The 26,122-nt window shown below is 39.8% G+C and overlaps 1 protein-coding gene across 1 annotated transcript in view; it reads left to right on the plus strand.

Moving 5' to 3' along the window:
* The window catches only part of SLC2A13 (solute carrier family 2 member 13), a 282,694-nt gene that overhangs the window by 17,421 nt on the left and 239,151 nt on the right, over positions 1-26,122 (plus strand). The window lies entirely within an intron of this gene.

Raw genomic sequence — 26,122 nt, forward strand, 5'->3', positions numbered from 1 at the left:
CCCTGAGACAGTCTCTTACTAGTGTCCACAAAGAAAATGCATCAACAGGAGTTTTCTCTGGACCGTGAGCACGGTAGTGTTCACGAATACGTTCTCCTACCCTTTTCCAAATTTCCATATTAATAGTACCTTCTTCCGGAAACCAAGGGCACACTTGTTGAATAAAATCTACAAAACGATGTATTTGACCCTTGGAGGTGGCAATGCCTCGCCCCCTCAATAAGGAGCAGAGGACTTTTTCAAAAAGTCCCTGATCTGATGAGTGGGAAATTCCCATGATTAAAAACTCTCCAACACCACTCCCTGCTACTTTTACTTTTAACTTACCGGGCCCCTGTAGCAGCGGTCCTCTCGGGCTCCTCTATCCTCGCGATTAGGACTCTGCTGGTCCCCCCTGACCCCCTGTTTCCGGGTCCCTGTTCTTCGGGCGCCACTCTGCCGCTGCCCGCGGCAGCAAGGGTGGTCGCGAGGTGAGGCGAGGGACTGAAAGAATGGAGAGGACCATAAGCTCTGATGGCAAATGGCAAATTTATTCAAGGAACAGCTGTCTTATATACAAACTGTTAATGCCTAAAGCAAGACTGCAGGGAACTAGAAACAATGTTGTTTTTCAAAGTTCGTGCACTCCCTTAAGCTATCAAAAGGGCAAGAAGTTCTCATAACCATCTTGGAACATGACACCTGCGCCAGAGTCTTGTTGTGTCCTTCAAGGCTGGGAACTAGAAGGTTAGGAAAGTGTCAAGGTACCCGCTGGCTCCAGGGACCAGAAACCAAGTTCATCCACCATTCTCACAGTGGAGAACTCTGTCCTTGGTCCCCTTATGGCCTGGCAGGCCCCCACAGGGAGTTTTGTAGGAAGAGGAGTTGTGGTTAAAATATTCAATAATTGCAGGTTTGTAGTTGAACCTGGAGTTGAAGTAAAAGGGTTGTGGTGGGAGTTGGGGTGAAGGTTGGAGAGTCATATTTCACCCAGACTGTAAAGAGGCCTGATCAGTGTTTCCTGACCCTCAAATCATCTCTGATGACTCACGTTTGCAAAATTTAGTGAATCTCCTGGAGAATGCTGCCCATAGAATTGGAAATCTCTTGTTTTCTTTTTGGTGCTCAATCCATATTTCAGATTCTGTAATAGAGTTAGTTAAGTAGTTACTATGCACTGGGCCAGGCCCAATGCTAGTATCTTGGGACTCAAAAAAATACTTTATTTTTTCTTATGGACCTGGTTATAAATATAGGGGACAAAATGTAGGTAAATGTGTTATGATTTGATACATTTTACGAGGTGATATTAAATGTATGAATTTAAAATATAAGTATGATCTTGAGGTTGTGATTTTGACCATAAATGACCTATATTTTAATTCTGGATGTGAAAACTGGTGTTACACTTCAGTTGAAGCCAGCTGTTAACATCATAGCAACAAAGTGGCATCACTAAGCCCAAACTGTGGTAATTAAAGTAGTAGTCCTAGATTACATTTTAAACTTAATTGAATATGGGTGCTTCGATAGATGTGAAAACGTAAGTTATTAAACAAAATAATCAAATTATGCTGTGAAGGCCTGGCTTAGGCCAATTTTCCAGTGTTAGTTTTTAATCTTGTAAACTGCTTAAACCCTTAATACCTGTGAAATGGTCTTTGCTGTCCTAGACACACTTGATGATGCCTCTCTCTCTGCTGCTTCTGTGACTGCCGGACTGCGATGCTCGTTTGTCTTTGCTGTAGAGAGTAATAGAAACATGTGCAGGGGACGTCAGTCAGACAGTGTCTACCGGGAGCTAGCAAGTCAGGCTTTATGAAGAATTTACTTCATCGGGTTTTTGGGTGGGTCACCTGATTTCTTTCAAGGCTTAGCATAGCACCTTGCACGCAGTAAACATTCGATAACTGTTAGCTGTTCATATTGCTGAGTGTGAATTCACCCAGCCATATTCTGTACCATACTGTAAGTTTGAAGGTATGTATCCAGATATTTAGGCAAACATTGCCTCAATTATTTTATTTTGAAAATGAATTCTAGTAATTAGATCAACAGACATATGATTGATTTCTAGCAAATTTATAAAATATTATTAAAGTATAGATTTAGAGGCATTTAGAAAAGTGATTATTACTAGAAGCTTTTATGGGTTCACTAGGACTATGTCTGATAAAACTAGTCTCATTTTCTTTCTTTGAATGCATGGCTGGTTTTGTAGATTAGAGAAATTTGACAAATCACTCTTTCATTTAACATATTTGTAAAACTTCTTATTAGGTGGGGAACGAGATATAGTTTGTTAATTCCATTGGGGATAATGATAAACAGTCTCTGGAATTCAGCAGATAAGGAGACGTGGCTTAGTTTGTTGGGCTGTCAGGGCTGCAGAGGGGGGTCTCTGACGGGGTCCAACCCAGAGTCTGTCTTCCATGCTCCATGCTTATGCCCCTGGGAACCTGGAGCAAACCAGGGGCTGTTATGCTTGATGATAGAGAGTTAATAGTTAGAATAATTTCAAGATACTAGGAGGCTCTTAAAAATTAAAAACATTAAAAGTATTAGGTAATGTTTATAATATATCTGTATGTATCATTTACATTTCAAATATTTTGCATTTTTTGGCATACACTTGGCAAACAGTGAGACAGACGCTTTGATGATTGTTCAGTAGGGAGTCTGTGGGCATCTATACAGGTGGGCAGCCTGCGTGCGGTGCAGAGACCTGTTGAAGTCTGCATCGTGTTCACAGCCTGCCTGGAGGGCCTCTGTGGTCCCATCCAGTTCCAGGTTCTAAGGGCTTCTTCAGTGATTACGGCGGAGACATGGTTTTATCATATCTGTCAGGGAACCTGTCCTCCGAAATGGAGTGAATCGGCTGAGATACTCAAGGTTGCAGACTCTGTAATAGGGGCGACAGTGTCACCTTTTCCTAAGTTCCTGTTTGTGTTTCATAGACATTGGCTGACTTGCTGACGACACCTGAATCGTTGTATTACTTCTGGCTCCTGCCTCTTAAGTGATCAAAGTAGCTTTACTTTTCCTAACTGTAGTTGGAGTCTGTTTTTTATGAAATCAAGAACATTCTTTTACATTGTTCATTTTATAGGGAGAATTTGTAAAATATGTAGATGACAACTTTTCAAAGCCGTATGTCTCTGGCGCCCTCTGTGGGGCTTCGCGATTCTCTCTGGACTCTTGAGGATTCATTCTGCCGCTTGCAGGATTCCTCTAGAGAAAACCAATTATTTGGTGTTCTTGAGGTGATTGACTTGCTGTTTGCAAACAGACTTATTTGTTTGTTCTCTTATGCACTTTTTTGGTAAATTTACCAAGTTCTGAAATTATTTTCACACTCTAGTTGTAATTGAGTTACTTAGATCAGTAGGTACAGGCTCCATACTACATATTTTATGGTAATCATTCATTTTTGGTTTTTGTTGTTAAAAAAATATCACCAAAGAAATTATCTTATAAAAACAGAAGCCACCCATGTGTCACTTGCCTTTTCCCAAGCTCAGTTTCTCACCACTCCTTGCCCCTCATCCTCATATTCCCTCCCCCGCTTCTCATTTTATTTTTTGCTAAAATCCTTGGTGTTTTTTAGTCGTAAGTATGAATAAAAGCATTTTGAGAAAGCTTTGCTATGTTCATTGGTTTATTACATGCAATATGGGTCATACGTTTGCTATGTCAACAGAGCTCCAAGACCAGACCCCAAGCTCTCATCCAGATTAACACCCCTAACTCCCACCATGTAGGGCTCCTGGAGATGTTATCGCTGTTTAGGTAATATTTCCCTTTCCTTGAGAAGCAGCCGTTCTCGATTATTGACTTCAGAATGTATTCAAAGAAGTGATTATTCTTCCCTCCGAGCATTAGAATGTCTAGCTAGTCAGGTACAGTTACTTCCCACTTGCATTGATTGAGTTGGCCAGAAAGTTCACTAGGTTTTTTCCATAAGATGGCTCTGGTAGCACTTAGTTGTCTTGAACTTCATTCGACACAATATTGTTAGATCATATTATGACAGCTGTCATGTCAGCATACATTTTTTTAAATTATCAAAATTGGTGAATTTCTGTGTAGCCATTTTAATATTGAAGATGGAAGAAAATAAGTAACATTTTGGGCATATTAGGTTTTATTATTTTTAAAAAGGTAAACATGCAACTGAAAGGCAAAAAGAAAAGATTTGTGCAGTGTATGGAGAAGGTGCTGTGACAGATTGAAGGAGTCAAAAGTGGTTTGTGAAGTTTCATGCTAGAGATTTCCCATTGGACGATGCTTCACGGTCAGGAAGACCAGGTGAAGTGGATAGTGATCAAATCGAGACATTAACTGAGAACAATCAGCGTTATCCCATGTGGGAGATAGCCAACATACTCAAAACGTCCAAATCAATAAAGTTATTTATGAAAATGGAAAATGTGTCTTATTTTATGGAAAACTTCATACGGACTTTTGGCCAATCCAGTAATTCCTCTTAATGGGTAAAGTTGAGGTAAGTCAGAAAGATAGCAACTTTGAAATAGTCTGATAAAATCAATTTACATGTCATCTTTTTAAACGTTGGAATATTCAAGTCCTACGAAGCAGTTTGTTTTTTAGAGTAAGAACTGCCTATACTTTGGGACTTTTTTATCTTTAACTGTTCCACTTTTTTTTATAAGAGCATTTAATTTTTTTTTAAGTTATTGATTTGAGAGAGAGAGAGAAAGAAAAGGGAGGGGAGAGGGTGTGCGACCTCACACCCAGTGATTGGCAGTGCCCTATTCCCCCCTCCCTCCAGCCCACAGCAGCCGGTATTGCGCTTTTCCCATATGTGAGGTTGACTGGTTTAGATACCTCATGTAAGTGGAATCATGTAGACTTCTAATTCAGCCAACTTGGGCTGTTCCTTCTCCTTGAAATATATTTCTTCCGTTAGGGATCGTTCAAGGTATTCTAATGTTTAACTGATTTAATCTTCATGTGATACAACACCGTGTTTCCCATGTTACACAAATGAGACCTTAGACACAGGAAGATTAAATAACTTAAAGACAGACATGTAGTAAGTTGTGGAGGTGAGATTTGAACCCAGTGGTTTAACCCCAGAGTCTGGACTCTTAACCTCTCCAGGTGCTGTTTCAGGATGCTAACAGGAATTCCTGTTTCACAGAGTTGGTATGAAAAGTAATTAAGACAAACTGTACAGAGAGCTCTTAGAACAGTGCCTGATGTATAATTAACATATACCACAAATGGTAGCTATTAGTTACCACTGTTGCATTTTAATTTTAGTATGTCTACCACGTATCTGTCTCAGTGAAACAGTGTAAAAGATACTTATATTGATTGTAGTGTGAGTTGCTCCATAAACTTGTGATTTATGGACCCTTTCTGAATCCTTGGTTCCTCAGCATTAATGATAAAGAAAACAGTAACTACTTTATAGTGGTTTTATGAGTATTAAATTAGGTAGCATTATATAAAGGTACCTGGTGTACATAAACACCTGGTAGTGTTGGCTTTCTCTACTCGCTAATGAGACCTGAGTTCCTCAGGGACCGGAACAATGTTTCATTATTTTTTTTATCCATCCCAGAGTCTATCACAGCTTCTGGCACATATTAGGCATTTAGTAAATAGTAGTAGAATTAGAGCATTAGAAAGAAAAAGAATAGAAGGAAAGATAAACTCTTTACCGAAACATGCCATTTTGGACAAATCACTTAACCAAATCACTCTCTTAGCTTGTTTTCTTTGCTATAAAGTAGAGGAGTTTTACTAGATTCTGGACAAAGTTGCTTCTAGCACAGCAGCTTCACTAACTGGATGAGAGGAAAGAAAAGGGAGTATGCAGGTTATCTGCTACCTCTCCTCAGGCCCCTTGCTCAATGTGATGTGCACAGAAAAACGGGGTGTGCTGGGAGAGGGAGCGAATGAGAGAGCAAGCACTCAATCCTAGTCTCATAACCTATTTAACAGCTTATAATTTTGGAAATGAGGTTTTCATTATGAAAATGAGGCTTTCATTATGAAAACGAGGCTTTAGGTCCAGTGCTGTTCTATAGTGAATCCTTTTGCGCCTCTGAAACGTTTTGACTTTTTAACAGACTGCTGTTTCCCTCCATTGAAAACGGGTGCTCAGTCCCAGACGGCTCTTCAGCTGAATGACCTGACTTTGGTTCGGCTTTGTTATTGGAGCCAACTCCATTGGCTCAAGAGCAGGCCTGCCTTGCTGGCTATTTTTGTTTCTTGTTATTTAAGGCATCTTGTTGAAGCTGACGAGGACCCTCTCTGAAAGAGTGTTTTTTAATGGGAAACTGTTGCATTGAAAAGTGGCTTTGTGTTTTCGTAGGCCACACAATTCTAAGCCAGCCTGTGTGGTTTCACAGTAGTTATTGGTGGTAGAACACACCAGTGAGTACTTAAGAGCCTGGTGCTAGAATTCAGAAGTATTCGTATGTATTGAAGGTGGAGAAGAAAGCACAGACCAGATCTGAAGTTTCCTGTTTGATTATTTTTACAATGTCTTAAAATAGATAGATGTTTTGCTGTTGCCCTGCCAGACACGCACTTCGTCTTTAATTAGATACATTTAAACATACCAGTTAAAGAGTGTTTGGCCCAATTCCCCATATCCTGAGCCCTTAATTTTTACCAATATTGTTGGAATGTCATCTTCTGCCTCCCGGTTTTATATTTATGGCTCTACTGTTGTGCTGTAAGGAAGACAGTTGCATTTCAAAATATGATGAGTGATCTCTGATGCTAGTCAGATGGAGTGAGTTCTCTACATCCTGTCTGTCCGCCGAGTCCAGCTAAAAGCTCTGGAAATAATGCACAGTGCAGCTGAGAACCGCAAAAAAGTAAATAAATGATGGCAGGGGAGGGAAGTCAACATTTGAAGACTGAGATGGCAGCGAATTTACTGTTTGTGTTTTTCCGATTCATCTTCTGGTTTTGACCTGAGAGTGGGCAGAGCCCTAGGACCACTCTGTGAACAACTGCAGAAAAGACTCCAGATACAACCCCACCCCCCCCACCCCCAGTTGGAGGACTGCGAAGAGGGACGCCACCACCCCCTTAAGCCAGGGCATGTGGAAGAAATGCACCCGTTTGCCCCCTTTTCTCCCTCCTGGCCCTCCCTTGGGAGAGCCCCAGGCACAGAGCTTCCCTGCTGCCGTGGGAGTGGCAGTGGGGTGGGCACCAAGGGGCTGAGTAGGAGGGGGTCCCCGAGGTCCAGACAGTGTGTGAGGAGTCACTGGTGTTTGTCCCTCTAGTTTCCCTTGCCAGTGTGCCCCAAGGGCAGTCCCAGATTGGTGGAGCTGCATGCCGGTGTGAAAGATTAAAGTTGTCGTGGAAACCCTGAACTTCCAGACAGTGGGCTGGGAAATGGGGTCCCTATGAGCCAGAGAGTGTCAGGAATCTTAGGAGAGGACTGAAAAAGAGGGCCCCCTAATTTGTGTAGAAGGACACAAGCCACAAGCTCACCCCTAAGCTGCACGGCCACAGACCAAACCCAAAGAGGCATACAAGGTTTTGAGGATTGAACTCTAGTATAGAGTACCATTCTAGTCCCAGACTGACCGCTAAATAACTCAGATAACATAGGCTGTTGGAAACGTAACTGACACCGAAATACCTCCTACAGAACGTAGGACAGAACTGGTGCCTTGAACCTAACTTGGTTGATTGTTCAAACGAACAAAAAATAACATCCACTAAAGGACTTTAACAGGACCCAGAGACTCACAACATAATATCATTATGTTCAGAATATAATCCAAAATTACTGGACATACAAAGAACCAGGTAAATCTAACCAATTCTCAAAGGAAAAAAATCAAAAGATGCTAATGGCAAGATGACCTAGGTAATGGATCTGTCAAAGAATTTAATGCAGCTTTTATAACCACAATGTAAGAGGTCAGAGTGAACGCTCTGGAAAATAGCATTTCTTAGAAAGCTAGACACTCTAAAAAAAGAACAAAATGGACATTGCAGAACTGAAAAATAACCACACGTGAAATTAAAAACTATTTTTGTGTGTGCCTAACAGCAGAAGGGAATGTAGCAGAAGAGTCAGTGAATTTAAGATCAATAGAAATTATTCAAACAGAGATTATACAAAAGAGGAAAATTTTTAAAAAAATTAACGAACCCTTTAGGGACCTATGGGACATTAGAATCCAGAAGGAGAAGGGAAGGAGTCAGGTACAGAAAAAATAATTGAAGAAATAATGGTTGAAAACTTCTCAAACTTGGTGAAAGACAAAAACTTAGAGATCCAGGAAACTGAATTTCAGGCAGTAGCGATGAGAAGAAACACAGGTTCAGACAGATTGTTATCAAGCTTTTGAAAAGCAAAGATTAAAAAAATCTTGAAAGCAGTGAGAAAAAAAATAACCTCGCAGTATATACGCAAGGGACCCATGACTCAAGTAACTGGATTTCTCGTCAGAATCATGGAGGCCAGAAAACGGAGAGAAAACCTTCAATGTGTTGCAAAAGCGACCGATGAAGAACTTGATACCTGGTGAAAGTCTCTCTCTCAGTAATGAAGCCAAAGGAAGGCATTCTCAGTGAAGAAAACTGAGTATTCGTTGCTAGCAGCTCTGCTATAAAATACTACAGGAACTACCTCCCTTGGGGATGTGAGGGTGGGGGAACTTTACCCCATGGGAACCACAGCTCTGACCCTCGAGTTGAATCACTGCATGTAACCTGTGGGCTCGTTAGTTTCCTCATATAAAATTGGGTTGTTAGTGGGTCCTGCTTATTTCAGAAGGTAATCCTAAGTATCAGTTGAGATGATAATGTATGGATGTCTTTGCAAATGTAAAATTCCAAATAGACTTTATTATTTTAGGTGGTTGCAAATAAGAAAGTAAGTTGGAGGGGGGAACACTGTCCAGATGTGAAGGAAAGCAGTTAATTGTGACCGCATCAAAGAAGAAATACTTTGTATAGAGCTCGAGAAGATTGACATTTAAGGGAAGCTGCAGAATGACTGCTCAAACAGGATCTCACAGGATGGCATTAACTTTACTGGGCTCCCTAGTGTCTGTATTCTGGCCCTTCAAAATGATTATCCCTCTCCCCTGCCCATTCTTATTGAGTTGATTAGGCTTAAGGGTGCTGCTTTCCACTAAGCCCACTCAGACGGAGGAAGCACCCCATACCTCTAGTGAAATAAGGACAAGAGTAAGAGCCAAGGGAATTGAAGTGCTCAGTTTTGCTGGTCACTCAGTTTTGATGGAGTTTTTTTGTTTTGTCTCTCCTCTAACAAGGTAGGATCCCCTTCTTCCTTACAGAAAGTTGCTTGGTGAATTAACAGTCAGTACAAAGGGTGTTAGTATAACTGGGATATAGTTGGTGATATTTAAATGCTCATTTTCCTTGTATTTCCCACACGAGGAGAAACCTACTAAGTCGCGTTGAGTCTTTCAGCGGTTTGTCAGGGTGTTGTTTCAGAAGCACATTGGAAGTCCTTCACTTTGGCTTTTTCTTCCCCACCTTTGATTTCCTATAGACCATTTCACCTCGTGTTGACATCCTCATTCAAACTACTACTAATGCAGCTGACGGGTTTTTCCATCATTTCGATCACACCTTCCGAGGGCCTGGTCTTACTACCTTGATTGTTAACAGCATTGGTGTTTGGATCCCTTCAACCAAGAATTTGTTTATAAACCACCTCGTAGGGAAAGGGGCCATAATAGTTCAGCTCTCGTGATGATTACAGATAGTTCTCTTAAACTCATTACAAGTAAATAATGAGTATATAAAATTAGGGATGCACAGTAGTGATTTAATGTGAAACCTGTTGGTTTTAATCCAAAATTTAAGTCATAGCAAGTGAAAAATGTCTGAGTAATGCCTTTTCTGAAAAAGATTTAAATGGCAAATGATTAGGGGGTTTTAAAACATGGGATGTTTATTAAGTGGATAATAATACACTACATGTTATATGGACATGTTTATAGCATTATATTACAGAAACTACTCCCTGTGGGAGGTAAGTACCATTCTCTCCTCTTTTTCCACCACAAGCCTAATTAATTAATATATTCTGCATTTCCATGGAAGCAGAATAATATCTCTAGATGCTTCTAATTCAGTAGTTGCTAATGGGTTAGAATAAAATGCGCTGGTACAGAAATGCCAGCTATCATATTGGACACCATGGTCCAGGAAAGTTTCTTCTCCTGACTTTTTTTGTGTGTTCATATTGCCTGGCATGTAAAATTCGTATCATTTTTCCACATTTAATATATCATCTTATTGAATGGGTACAAAAAAGAATTAACTTTATTACTAAATACCATCAAAAGGATTGTCTAGAAACATTTAATGAATATGTATAACGTGCACTTTCTTTATTTAAGCTATGCATCCTTTTTTGAATATAATAGTTCTCCCAGTGGATACCATAAATACTTTGAGATCTTAGATAAATTCTGTTTTTTTCTTCCTCCTCAACAGATTTTAAGTACTTAATATTTGCAAACTTACTATAGGTTCTCCTTATACTTCATGTTTGTATTACTTATATGTTTGTGAAGCATATAGTTGTTTTATACATTAAGCATTCATCAGAGACATAAATGTATAAAAAGACTGCCTTTCTCTGCCCATTTTATCTAGACAGCCCTAGACATGGCTAGACGGTCATGAGTCATTGGTTCACTGGGGCCCAGTGCCCTGCAGGTGAGCATTGTGGCCACCTACTGGCTCCTCGGGCATTTCTTAGCCCTCCTGCAGCCCTTTCCCCCGGGTCCTGTCTTGGGGTCATTTCACATTTGGACAAGAAAACCAAAAAAGGAGAACCCAGATTAAGTAATTACTTTGATATATATTCATGATACCTATCTTCCCATTTGGTAAATTACTACTTCCATAATTATTTTTAAATTTATAAAACTACCTCATATATTCAGGAGGTTAAACTCTCTGCAGAACAAGATACGTGATCATCATGCTAAGAACAAAACGTTTTCACTAGAAGCATCTTGTGTATGAGGCTAAATAGTCAAGGGGAGGGAGAGAAGAGAGAACGCCGATGAAAAAATTAGTATGACAAATATTCTTTGAGTAATGTAAACTTGGGGAGAGAAATTTGTGGAAACACACTGACTTTAATGTTTCTAGTTTCTTCTGTGTGTCACCAAGAACTTATAAATTTGGTGACCTGAATAGATGTAATAAATTAATAATAACATTAGAATAAAGAAGAAAAATAATAGAAAGTTACGTATAAAGAGATGGTAGAAGGATATTAGGAACTACTACGGATTCCATAGAATTAGTGCTGGTCTATAAATAAAAAAGAGCTGGTTAAAATAGGATTTTGAAAATAGTATTAACCATGTTTACTGTATTTAAAGAACAGTCCCAGTTTATTATTAAAGATTAAAGTCACTGAAACCATTCTGAAATATAAGAAGCGGAAAAGCTTGTTTAATTCAGACTTAGAATTTGAATTTAAAGAATTTAGATATTAAATGAGCACTTGGAGTTTCTACAGTATATTGCCTAACTGAACCCAAATGCCTCTCGGGCTAATAGTCTCACCCACATATTATACATGGGTAAACCAGATAGGTTGAATAATCTGCCATGGTTACATTCAAATGTAAGTTGGCTGAGCTACAAATTGGGTGTTGTCCATTACTGAAATCCAAATTCTTTGTTCTCTCCATAGGCCACAAAGCAAATGTGATTTGCTGTAGTAGTTTGAAATTAATGTCCTTGGGAGAATGAAAACTAAGTCTTTAGGATTTTTACATCTTTTGACTCTATAAAAAAGAAGACGCCCCACCTCCCAACTTTGGCATTTAGCTTTTGACAGTTACGTGACTGTGGTAACTACTCATTAGAAGGTAATAATTTCCCTTTCATTAACTGATCTCCTTTTTACATGCAAACCTGGTTCTTCCATGAAACTGCCTGACAGACCCACAGTGACCTTCCCCTCCTGCAGCTGCAGGGGGCACTTCATGTCCTCAGTGTTCATTTCACACATATTGGGGTGTATTATTGATCGATTGTATGTTTTGTGTCTTCAGCTCTATGACAGGCTCCTTGTGTTTTCTGTCTTTATGATGGATTATTATTGCTCATTTTCATCTTCATTCTACCTCTAGACCACAGTGGGGCATTTCTCCTACTGAATGTTCATTAGGTGGAGTGGTAAGGAGCTGAAAGCTTTTGCTACTCTGTCGTTTTATAAGAAAGCTCATGTTAATTCTTTGACCGGAGGCTCATGTAATACTCAGTTTTCCTGTAGAGTAGTGCTATTTTAGGTAAGCAAGACTGGAAGAAATGTCTGTGGGTTTGTTTTATGGCTGGCTCTGGGGCCATTAACTGAACTTCACACTGAGTGCAGCTTGTCTTCCCACTCACTGCTTTATATATCATGAGATGCAGGCTGAAAGTTTTCTGGCCAGACCTCTTCACTGGAGGCTCTGGTTGTAGGGACTTAAAGTTACTTTAGTAACTATTTAATGTCAAATGTCTCTGTTTAGGTACATCCATTAGACAGCTCCATTTAATTGGGCGCGTGTGCCCCTGTGCTTTCCTAAATTGTTTTTAATGTGTACGTTTCCTAAAACCCTTTGGAAAAGTGGGCCATGTACCAATACCTGTGGAGAGACTTTCTGGGTGTACATAAGCATGGATACACAGATCAGATAGTCTTGCCATTAGGAGCTGTGTGACGTTGGGTATTTTGTTCTTCTCATTCAAGCTTCTTGGTCTGTAGCTAGTTGTAAAATAGGGCTAACAATGGCTATTTCGAAGTGCAGTTGTGAGAATTAAAAAGAAAGCATGTATGAAAAATTTGGCTCGTAGTAGGCATTCAAGAAATTGTTATTCATCTTCTAGCTCACCTTGTCTCTATTGTGGTTAAATTTTGTAATATAGGATCAAAATTAAATATTCCTCTTAAAATTATTTGGTTCTTTGTGTTACTTCAGGCTGCATTTTAGAAATTATAAAGTGTCTGGCCCATACAGAATTTTTATGGAATCCTAATAGACAGTATAAATGCTCAGGTTTTAAGGGGTAGCAGAGAAATATGAGTACATTAATAAAATAGCCAGAAGGCTCTGCAGTAGCCCCCCATTATATACAGTGATGTGTTCCAAGACCCCCAGCGTGTGCCTAAAACCATGGGTAGTACAAACCATGTTGATGTCTACCTATGTCTATACCTGTATCTGTATCTATATCTATATATCTGTATTTATATATCTATATCTGTGTCTATAAATCTGTATCTGTATCTCTATACACACACACTATGTTCTTTCCTATACGTACATACCTATGATAAAAATTTAAGTTATAAATTAGGCACTAGGCACAGTAAGAGATTAATAGCAGTAACTAGTAATAAAGTAGAATAACAATTATAACAGTTATGACAGTAATACTGTAACTTATATCAGTGTGGCATTATTAAGGAAAATAAGGTCATTTGAATACAGATGAGGCGATATTGTGGCCTTCCATTTGATAACTGCAGTGGCTACTAATGGGTGGGGAGTGTGTCGCGGTGGAGAGCGCGGAGACTGACAAAGGGATGATTTAGGTTCCAGGTGGGATGGAGGGGCATGGTCCTAGACTTGATCACATTACTCATAATGACACTCAGTTTAAAACTTATGAATTGTTTATTTCTGAAATTTTCTGTTTAATATTTTTTGACTGTGGTTGACTGCAGGTCATTGAAACCACAGAAAGCAAAACCCCAGATGAGGTGGGACTACTGTACAATTATTGTATAATCTCAGTGATTTATTTTCATGTTGATAATCCACTTTTGAAACCTACCTTGGATTAGAGTTACCTTCATTTTTCTTTGTCTCACTTAAATATTAGTAATCCATTTCATAATTTTTTTAGCTAGCTTGTGAGCTTTTTAACATTGAGTTGTAACTTCCTGGTGTCATCTGTATACACCGTATATCATATTTGCTAAGTGAATTCTATTATGAATAAAAAATAAGGGATTGTTTTGTCATTATGATTATACCACTGTTTAGTTTTTAAAGTGTTTATTTTAAGGAAAAGGTTAATTTTTCTTTGAGACAGTTTTATGGTGAAGTTTATTTTAGTAAGGTCTGATTTAGTTAGTTAACCATGTGAGTGCGGGTTTTTGAAGGATTTCTAGTAATACGACTAATGATTCACCAGTATCCTTCCTGTGCTTCTCACCACTGACACGTCAGTGTTTTTTATGACAGCCTCCAACAGCAGCCCTAATGGAATATTAAGAGTCTTGAGTAAGTATTTTGTTGTATTTGTTCTGATGGAAACTTAATTTGCTGCAGTATTACTATGAGCTATAACTGGCTTATGTAATGGGTTCTTATTCTGGTGATCTAATCAAGTGGAAAGCGGTGGGACCCTTACTGGGAGTGAGGTTCTCTCGATCATGGGAAACAGTTGCACGGTGGGGATCCGTTAGACTTTTTGAGAATTATTATCATTCTTATTCTTTCCTTCCTCCTTTCATCCATGAATAATTACTCCATGCTAGGTATTTTTATTTAGGAAGAAATACATCAAAATCGCATTTATTATTTACTTTTGAAATGTATGTGTTAAAAATTTAAGGTCTTCCTGTTGTGAGTAATAATAGACTGATATTTTGAAGTATATTTATAATGGATACTGAAGATTTTTTAAAATTCAGTCCACTGGAGAAAAATAACCCGATATTTAATATATTATCTAAGCCCTGATACTTTAGTTTTACCAAAAGGGAAAAAATAGTTCATGAAATTACGTAGTCATTGTTTTCCTGAGATAAGCTGAATACAGCAGAGTGAAGTCAAGTCTTCGACATTTTTGGAATTATACAGCTTAATTAATGAGTCTGTCCTCTCTGACTTTCTTGGGGTCGTCTTTCAGGGATAAATAGCTGGGCTTGGTGGTCCAAACGGACGTGTGTGGCTACCGTCCTTCCATTGCTATGGCAATGGTGCAATTAGTGTGAAGTTGCTGGCAAGCTCCTCGGCGAGAAGGTTTTGATGTACTGACTTGGAAGTGAAAAAAATGAAGCCCTTTTTGTCGCGGCTGGGTGTTCTGAATAGACATAGCAGCTGCTTATTCCCCCCAGTTTCACACTAATGTAGACGCAGACATTATGCTTCGGTGGATTGTCGGCAGGGATAGTTCCTTGTTCTCCTGCCCGTCAGAGGGAAAACAAATCTAGGTTTCAGGTGAGAGGCGGGGAACGTTGTTTGTGAAAGTTCTGGGAAGTAGTCTTGGAACTGAGCTTTCCGTCTATATTTTAGCTTTAAAATGGAAATGCCACAAATAGTAGAGCACTCAATGTACAAAACTTCACTGGGAGCGCTTTGTTATTGAAATGTACAGCTGTATCTCATCGCTTGAGGTAAAAGTTGTTCAGAGGGGTGAGTGTAGAAATATCTCTATAATGGAACGTGTAATATAGATACCTGGAGAATGGTAGTTGTATCTGCCTGTTGCTCGCCTGTGTCATCACTGGGAGGCTGAGTTTCTAAGAGTGGCAGGAAGTCCTATTTGTAGGCATCTTGCGTATCCCCTTTCGTAAATGTTAAGTATCCCTGTACTCTCTTTAGACCTTACAAGAAACAGTCTTGGAAAAGGTTAATGTTTCACCATGAATGACACCTACCATTTCAAAGGATCGACTAAACAATCTTTGAATTATGTACATATTCCTGGTGTACTGAAGAACAAAATGTAAAATGTGCTTTGTTTATTAAAACGAATGTGACTGTATACTAGAGGGAACCTAAAGATTTTTCCCTTTCTCCTTCACCCCGTTCCTTTCTGTCATCAGAGAGACCCCGCTTTCCTGCAGCCTGATGACACAGAACCAGAGCTCCTAGCAGCAGACTTTGTGTTTCGTGTTATTGTGCCTCGTTCTCATTCTTACCAAAGCTTTTTAGCAAGTTTTTCATTTCCTGTGTCCAAAGCGTCTTGGAAAATAAGTACTTGAAGTATACATGTAGAAAATAATTCCATGCTTTAGAGTAATAAAAGGAGATGGAAGTTAACTTGGCTGTGTTACTCATCAAACATTTACCGTTTTGTTATAGATGCCCCGGAGTGCCATGGATTATTAGAGAAAAGCGTGGAAAATTATGTTGTGTATCATTGTAGATCTCAAAAACGAGACTTTTTCCTGCTCATTTTTACCCGGTAATGGTTTTACTCCTTATACTGATTTTTAAATGTAAGCCGCACAGAGAGCCTCATATACTGTAGATGGAAAGATAATTAAAACTAGAAGAGGCCGAGAAAGATATTATCAGCTGGTTGGTGGTTTAGATGATTTTTACCACTTTATGAAACTCAAAGGGCCAGGTCACTTCGACTACCTCTTAGAGACACAGGAAGTCATCCGTAGAGATCTCTGCTAGTGAAGATGGACATTATGTTGCTCTGTGATTCTGTGCCTCTTTGAACATTAAGAATATTAAGTAGAGAAAAATTTTAAATGATTATTCAGGCATAACGTTCTAACCAAGTAAAATGTTTATCCATTGTTACCAAGTTCTGGGACAGAAAAAGACCGACTGATGCTTTGAAGTGATTATCAGGCAAGCCGAGAGGGTCTGTCCGTGGAGCTCCGGCAGTATGTGACTGGGAAATGGGACAGGAGAGGAGCCAGGGAGCGCTCCGCGGTTTCCTCACTCAGACTTCTGCAGTCCAGACTAAGTGAGGGGCAGATTCTCTGAGTGGTTTATATCGAAGCTTCCCTATCCTTAAGCGGTCGGTGTTCTTAATCTAGGTGTTTTCAGAGGTTGTTTCAGAGATAGTTTGGGTTGCATAGATTCTATTTATATTTACTCATTGCAGTGGGATTTACTAGTGCTATTTGGTTGTGAGATGGTATGATTTGTCAAGATATAAAAATACTTGGACCACAGCATTTTCTCCCAGTTGTCTGCAGTTGTTGCTCTGCGGCATTTCATATTGCCTGGTGGTGGTTACGGTGCAGATAAGCTGGGATTTTCTTGCTGCCGTCCCACCCAAAAAATCATTTTGTTAAGTGTGCAAAACAGGATGTCTCTAGCTATTACTACCTACTACCCCAGGGCCTTTATTTACTTTATAATGGTTTCTTTTTCAACGATATCTTTTATTATTTTAATTTCCTTTGCTCTCCATTCTTGGACAGCGTCTGAAATTGGTGTTCCATGCTTTCTCCAATTTTACCCAGCTTTATTTTTGTCATTTACTGCCTCCAATTGGGATTTACTTTATATACTTATTCACATATTCTGTGAATTTGTAGTGGTCTTGCCATCCTTCCTTACCCTGCCCCTGTCCCTGTTAAATTTCATTCACTCTGTTGTCTTTTCAGTTAAGCCATTTAGCTCATTGTGACTGTCTGTTCTTGCTTTTTAGGCAAGACTAGGCCGTATATTGTATTTTGCGGGGTGTGTGTATGTGTGTGTTGCATTCCTATATTACTTTGCTATGTTAATATTTCCTTTAATAGTTTCTTCTGTTTTACTTCTCAATTCTTTATATCTATTGCATGAGAATTTCTGCAACCAAATTCTAGCCCTGGGCTTATCTGTACATGTTTCTTGTATATTCTGTCTATATCTATTCGATTACAATCTGTATTCAGGTGATACCTAGGCCTTTAGCTCCTGTTTAGGTCCACATTGCTGTCCCTAAACATTTACCTCTAGGTGTCACATAGAGCTAAATATGACAAAGCACCACTTATGTTCCTGTTTGCTGAATTTATTGCCTTGAGGAAAATATATTGATTTCTTATTAACCTGTCTGCATTCCATTTGTCAGGTATGAAAACATACTGCTTCTGCTTTGTGGCATTTCATACAGCTGTTTTTCCCTTCTAACCTCAAAGTGCTGTTCCAAGGACTTTTTCTTACATATCTATTAATTTCTTAACTTGCCATCTCTGCCTGTCAAGAAAATCCTTCCTCCCCAGTCCTTCTCCTGCCCTCTTCATCTGTGTGTTCTAGGAACACCAGTTCTCTTCATCCGAATACTAGAATAGTATATTGTTACTTAAAACGATCTTTATTATAGAGATGCCAAACTTGCAAGGATCCAGATTGTTGTACATTGGCTACACAGGGAAGGACCTAGTTTGGATGTTTTCTTTGGCCTACAGAGCACATTGTACTTTCATCCGTGTGTAGTCAACTTAGTACCTTATATCATACAGCTATTTGGCATCTAGTTTATGGAAGAAATTTGAAACTCCTTTTTGAGGAAGGACTATTTAAAGAGAAGAAAGATATTCATAATATAGTAAGTTAAAACTACAGACTTACGGAAAAAATACTGCAAGTTATAACCAAATTTTAATAGTGGTTATCTATGGATAGTGTGGTTTATATTTACTTTGTTTCTTACCTGTAGTTTCTAAATTTTCCTTAATAATGTTTTTAGTATAAAACCCAATCCATTAACACTAAGTTCAAAGGGCATGGTTTTGTGTATACATCCCATAGGTCTAATCAACAAGGTGTGTGCTTGACACTTCTGTAGGTTGTATTTCAGAAGATATGTGGGATATACTCATGAATGAGCATGTAATCTTGCTTGGAGATATAATGTGATACAGACTCTACTGAGAAGTTACCAGTAAAGAAGGACATGGGCAGATCAGTAGAATATTCTTAAGTAATGTAAATGTCATTTAGGTTATGAGATGCTGCACTGAATTGGAATGCTGACGATGCGCCCGCAGGGCTCTGCTGAGAGCTTTTGAACACCATGGCGTTGTCCCCATAGGTGGAACCTTCCTTACAGCCTGGCTGTTCTGTTATAGGCAAGCATTTTGTGTTGTGTGTATTTTCGTCACTTCAGGGCTTATCGCTCTTTGAAGTTGCTCAGCAGGTTTTGTGCGTGCCTTAGGCCTTACTCTTAGAAAGAAATCAAAACTGAATCCTAGAGTGTTAGCAGCCTGGAAACTGTACCTACCAGACCTCAGAAGAATGCAGGCACACCTGTCTTTGGCAGGACAGCAAAACTGAAACGTACAATGAGGGACACTGTTTGTTTGGACAGAATCTCTCTTTATTACACAGTTCTTGCTTTAGAGATCATAGAGCAATAGTTTACAAAATGAAATTAGGACATCATAACTCTTCTTGTTCAAGAAGGATTATTATTAAAAGGTAGCTTCATGTGCTTCTGGGAAGCTAATTAGTTGCTGTCTGGGTTATCATGCTGAGAGGCTGCTGTGCTTCATGGGTATTTACCCATCGCAACAGGACTTTCTAATATTATTTGGTTATGAAATTATTTATACTTCTGACTCTGGGCTCTAGAAGGGTCTCCAGCAGTTTTTGTAACCCAGCTTGTGCACTCAAAAGGGTTTTGTGCTCTGTGTGGTGAATCAGTGTGGCAGCATGGGAGTGTGGGGCTCCAGTTTCACTGTGCGGCCTGAGGGGCAGTTTTTTGGTGAAACTCTTGACTAAGTGAAGCTCTTCACTAAGCATGCAAGTGAGTTCTCATTGATGTACACCTTTTCATTCTGTAAGAAACAGACTTTTATTGAATCAGATTTTTAAACAATATTCAGAAACAGTACCAACACAGCTTTTTCTTGTGGTTCTGTTTACTCCAATGTGTCCTTACCAGGAACTTGTAACACGATTTCCCTTATGCTAATTTTAATTCATGAGTTTAGTATGGATGGTTAAGAATGTGTTCTTTCTTTATCAGACATGTGTTTTATTTGATTAACGATTGCCGCTGGGGGGAGGGAAATTCTTTTTCTATCCTTCTAGGTTCTTCTGGCTGGCCCAATAATTAAATCATCACAAAAAGATTAACAAGAGAAAATACATGTAATTATACACATCTGTATGGGAGCCCCACACACATGAGAAAGGCAGATACCACACACACAGGAGAGGTTCAGAGACAGATCAGATGAGGTCTATATGGCATTCAGAGCTCAGGACGAGACAAGATGCCGTAGGGTCTCAGAGGGGAGGAAGGTCATTTAAAGGACGATGAGAATAATAGATCTTCAGTACCATGCTCTATTGTTAAGTCATAGAAAGTTATGTCTGGTAATAACTCATTATGTGCAGGGCCCCTAATTTAAATTCTTTGAAGGGAGAAAAAGGTAAACATTTCTCTTGAGCCCCTGGGGTCTCGGTTGCCTCCCACTCAAAATAATTTACATGCTGAGTGGCTCCTCTTGGGGAAGCTTGTTCTGAACCCCTTCACTGGAGTAGGGAAGAAATCAAAAGCTCTTCACAGATCTGCTAAAATTTAAATATCATTAATTGTATCCATTGGTGAAACACGTTATTCTTAATTTGGGGGAATCTCATACAATATTGTGTTCTTTTTGAGAACAGTGAGTTTTGTTTGGGGGCAGAATTTCATGTGTTTCTCTACAGCAGAAAGGAGATTTTAGGGTGAAACAGCTTAATGTCCAAGATTTTTCAAAACTGGGCTTTTTTGGAAATCCACACGTGTTTTGCATGGGTGATTTTATTGAGAGCAAGGTAGGGCGGCAGGTCTGTAACGTTTGCATACGGGACAGATGTGAGTGCAGTGACCCTGAGTCTACTACTCTTCCCGATCATCAGCATTCTTACAGTTCTCCGTTTTCATAAAGAAGGTTTGTGGGTTTAAACTCATCAAGCGCAAAATATGATTAATCACATTTAGTTCTCAGTGTTCTGCATGATTCGTCTGAGCTCCTCAACATGACACCTGGCGGCAGTAAATACATAACTGGCCAGAGGAGCTGAGGAGTTTGGACCCTCCTGCTGCTAGAAGTTCATGTGTGCTGGCTAAGGAAACAGGGCCAGACGAAAATGTGTTTTGGGAATTTGCACAGGGTCACCTTCTGAAGAGAGGCATGACACCCCGTCCTGGAGTGGCACATTACAAAGATTAGGGGACTTAAATCTGTGAGACCCACTCTGACATCAGTTTGCTATGATGTGACTTTCTGAATATCTTTTCTTGCCTGCCTGTCTAAGGCTGGGTTTCTTTGCTTCCCCTGGAGGGATCATGAGTATCTGTCCCACCTATTAATAGAATGACCTTACATAATAATTGCAACGGCAACATGAAAGGAAATAACTGTATTCAAGAGTGAGGTAGATGCTTGTTGGTTGCTTCTGCTCAGTTTCTTTCTCCAGAAGTACCTTAAATGTTGCAATTTTTCTGGACTCAGTTCTAAGCATTCTTCTCATCCCCATTTTTGTGAGATCTCCATTTCCGTGGTTTTGGTTATGGGCACTAGCCACAATGATACATCTTTTGGTCTCCAGATACTTGTATAGCTCCCAAACCCTGCCTAGCCCAGTCTCAGTTTGGAGTTGTGTTGTAATCCAGCAAGTAAAAGTAGTTGAAAAGTAATACTACTCTTGGGTTTTGAATAATATGATAGCATGTAGGTTACAGCTCAGCAATATTTCTTTTTTGTTGTTAATCCTTTTGTGAAGACATGCCTATTTTTAGAGAGAGAGGATGGGGGAGAAAGGAGAGAAACATTGATATGAGAGAGAGAGAGAGATTAGTTGGTTGTCTCTTGCATGTGTCTCTAGCTGGGATGAAATCCACAACGCAGGCATGTGCCCTCATCAGGAATCGAACCTGTGACCTTTTGGTTTACCGATGACACTCCAGCCAACTGAGCCACACTGGTCAGGGTAGCGATATTTCTTAAAACCTGCTCTCTCTCACCACCCCCCCCAATCAAGCCTCAGTCAATTGCCTTGATCAGGCTCCCAGTTTCCCCTCTCTGACCCTGAGCCTTACACACACAACCCTCTCCAGTCTGTCTTCATTTGAACTTTTCCCACAAACCAGATCTTTTCCCCGTGTTTTCTTCTCCGTCTTTTTCCTCTTGTCTATCATGATAGCAGCTCAAGCACTAGGCTAACAAAAGACCAAATTTTCCCTAAGGATAAAGGAGAAGTTGGTTATTTTGGCATAGACTCTTACTGAGTGGGAGAAGAGAGAGAGGCTGGGAACATTCACATATAAATAATCTTTATTCCCAGCATACTTGCAGAGTGGTCTACTTGTGGTCTACTTGCTTGTCTACAATATACAAGTTGAGCACCTCCTTCTCAACTGGTCTAAACTTGACCTTTGGTCCACCCAAACTTGCTTCTCCTCCACTATCCCTTGTCTTTGTATGAAGTACCCATCAAGCTCCTAGCAGTTTATTTTAGATAGCTGAACATCGTCCTTGAATACGCCTCGCCTCATCCTTCCCATTCCATCCATTGTCTCTTTAGTTCAGTACAAAATACACAATTCTAGGATCTCTCCTTTTCACTCCATGTCCAGTGCTGGCACTGTGCTCCTTACGCCCCTCATTTCTCTCCTGCGATCAGTTTCCCCTACTCTGACCAAAATGATCCTTTAAAACATGAATCTGATTGTGACTCTTCCTCCTTTCCATTACGCAAAGTCTTCTTAGTACCAAACCCTTAATATAGCGTCAGCGATTCTGGATTGTCTGGTTGGTCTCTGCCCACGTCACCAGAAATAGTCGTCTTCAACAGCATGCTGTTCTTCCTGCCTTAAGGCCTTTGTCTAAGCTGGTCTGATGTCTAAAGGATCTCTCACCCTCCACTCCCACCTTGCTGTTAGCTTGCTCATTCACCTGGTCTTGGCTTAAATATAACCTCACCCTAGACTTTTCTGATTCCTCCTCCAGTCTTTTTTGCCATTGGCTTATTTCCTCCACACTTCCCTTTGGTAAGACACATCACACTTGGAATGCAGATCCTTGTTCAAACACATTTGTCTGAGTAGACCCTTAGGGCAGAACGCATGTCTTTCTGCTGTCATAGCACTCCGTCCCCAGTGCTTAGCACAGTGCCCAGCTCGGACCAGTATTCAGTGGACGCTTGCTGATAAATGGATGTGCCCTGTGAGCCTCCCCCACCTCGTTCCTACACGTGTTCTGCCTCACACTTCCTGTGCACCCGTTGAGAAAACCCTGTGTGATTTCATGCTTTTGTGAGCTCAGGCTCTTTTCTGCAGAATTGGCTGCCCAGCCCTTCCTAGCTGTCACCCAGTCACCGTCAGCACACAGCTCTGTCAGCGGTCCTGGGACCCTTACCATGCTATCACCACATTTTTTGACTGCATGTTTTTTTAGTAGGGTTTGTGCATTGTTTCCTTGCTATTTTCATAATCCTAGCACCTAACACAGGTCAGACTGAATCAGAAAAGTTGGAATGCCTCCTATTTAGTGATATAATAATAACAACAAATACTGCGGATGTCACCGACTGCTTTCTATAGGCTGGACACAAGTTTAAGTACTTTATTCGTTAACTCATTGGGTTCTCCCTACTTCTATGGACGAGTCACTTTTGTTTGTTCTATTGTATAGATCAGGAGTGGGGGACCCAGAAAGGTTAGGTAACTTGTCCAGACTTAACCAGCTGGTGCGTGGCCAGGCTGGAACGCACACCCACTGGTTCCGGAGCCCGCCCCCGTCATGCTGGCCGGTCGGGTAGTCCAGTGCTTTCACACCTGGGTTCTGGGATCTCCCTGCCTGCTTCCCGTGCCAGTTCGTCCACTTACTTCCTCACCGTGAGACCTCAGGTAAAGTCCTTCTTGGCAAAGTGGGAATGATTATATGTCCTTTAAAGGAATGTTCTGAGGGTTAGACATAATAGTCAATTTGTATGAAGCAATCTAATGGAATATAAGAAGTTGTAGCCATGTTAAGTCCATGGGAGCACTCACTAGATCTTTCTGGGTTCTTCCTTACTCTGAATCCAGTGAGTCTGTCTTTTTATAGTTCTTCGGTCTTTTCTCTCTGTATTTATCTGTTACTTTTCAATATTGTGCTGTTTATCTTTTTTATTGTTTATTTTTATTTTTTAAAAGATTTTATTTATTTATCTTTAGAGGGGAAGGGAAGGAGAGAAATATCAATGTTTGGCTGCCCCTCATGTGTCCCCTGCTGGGAACTGGCCTGCAACCCAGGCATGTGCCCTGACTGGGAATCGTACCGTGATCCTCTGGTTTGCAGGCCTGTGCTCAATCCACTGAGCTATACCAGCCTGAGCTCAATATTGTGCTGTTTATCTTTAATAGTCAACCTTTACAAGGACCTGGGCACAGCTCTGCGTTTGCTACCTAGCGAACTCCGTGGGCTTTGTGACAAACACATGCTGCCTAAAGCCACGGTCCCGATTTCCATGGTGCCATCTGTGAGCTAGAGGTCTGAGTATAAACCTCTGGCTAAGGAGAGGGACTGGATTCCTGTTTGCAGCCAGACCAAAGGAGAAATAGAAATCCAAACAATCAGTTACTGTTGTCTGAATTTTTAAAGTTTAATCATAAAAGAACTAAAAAAGGTCAACGTTTGTTGCAAATGTTTCCTCTTTCTAAGTTAGATGAAGGCCATTTTAGGGTGGTCTATGCTGTTAAATTAATTAGGAGTCAGATGGGAATTTTTAGCTCCTTAGGTGCTGATTTAAATGTGAAGACTATACTTTGTTTATTAACACATGCTTATTATGAAACTCATAAAATCATAAGATGGTTTTCATATTTCCGTATATGGGCAGGAAACGACAGTGTGTGTAGTTCTCAGACATACTGCCCTGGGTTGTTTTCAAACCTTGTAACTACTTACTAGTAGTTAGGCAGCAATACAGTGACTATTCCAGAAGCAAACATATGCTACTTACATAAATCCTATTTTTCTGTACATTTATTTGTTTTGCTCAAAGATAAAGTAAAATTCAAAGTAGGTGAAATTAGAGATGATGTTTATTTCACAGAATAAATACCATGAAATCTAAAACACTTGGTATTGGCGGGCCTCTCTAATCGCCTACACAGAGAGGAACACGTGAGACCACCGTGTGATTTATAGAGCCAGTGAAAAGCATGAGTCAGTTACTGGAAGCACAACTACTGCAGTTACAGAGACCGGAGGGAGATGTCTCTTGTCTGGAATGTGGTAAATAGCACCTTCAACGAGCGCTTGCCCAGAACCAATTTCTTCATGCTGCTGCTTTCAATATAGCATACTTTGTGCATTATGCAGACCAATTCATTAAAAGCCATTGTAGATGGGTCTATTGTACAACCCACTGGTGTTCTGATTTAATTTAGGGATTGATTTTAATATTTGCAGATATAAAAAGGCTAAATATTTTTAGTTAATCCTGCTTAGTTTTTTTCTTCCTGAACTGTTTGTATACATTGATTAGTTATTAGTTTTAGGTTAAAAGTTGGAAGTGCCACTGGGCAGTGAGCTAGATATGACCAGTGAGGCCTGAGTTTCTTTTAGAAATAATTTTGGGTTGGCTCAAAATTGTACACTGTGGAACTGTAGTTTTATAAATACATGGTGAGCGTCAGGGTCACCTGGAGCATTTTTAAAAGACAGGCTCATCTCCCACCTCTGCAGTTTTCTTTTTTAAGTCTGGGTGGGTGAGGTGAGGGCATCTTTATTTGGGGGGAAAAAAAGCTACTTAAGTGATTGTAGTGATAATGAAGTTTGAGAACTGCTACCATAGATTGTGCTGCACTGATTTTAGATAGAAATATGTCTTAACGATAAAGCTCTCCATTTCATAGTTAAGATCATTCATTTTTGAAAACTATAAATTTTCAAAGTACCGTTCACTGTGACCTGTTTCAGAAATGTACATCTGGACAATTGAATAAGGTGATTTAATGTATGGATTTCTCATTGGTAAACCGATGAAGAGTTTTGGTGTGTCTGCTGGAAATGATGACTTTGAATAGTTAATATGTATTCTGGAGTGATTTTTTTATTCTCACCATTGTCTGATTACATTTCCATATAGACTAAAAATACTTCATTCTATCTAGGAAGCATCTTCCTATTTGTAGTCCTCAAGAAATTATAAAGCATATTTATATGCATTTTAAAGTTATCTGAAATCTCTGGAGGTATTTCATTTACAGGCTTTCAGGTGATAACATGAAAAATGGTCATCAGAGATTGGTATCTTGTGTACATCTTTACTTATCTGTAGTTGTCACTAGTTAGGAAAAGAATCTTTAAATAAGTGGTAAACCTTTGTTTAAAGTGGAACGCCAGGCCCATGTGTGTGTGTCTCAGTCTGCCATTAATGTTTATAACAACAGCAGTCTTGAGTAAATGTCTTACATGTAT

The sequence above is a fragment of the Sturnira hondurensis genome, unplaced genomic scaffold (genome assembly GCF_014824575.4).
Source record: "Sturnira hondurensis isolate 20B ecotype Veracruz unplaced genomic scaffold, ASM1482457v3 Scaffold0009935, whole genome shotgun sequence".
In the NCBI taxonomy this organism is placed as follows: Eukaryota; Metazoa; Chordata; class Mammalia; order Chiroptera; family Phyllostomidae; genus Sturnira; species Sturnira hondurensis.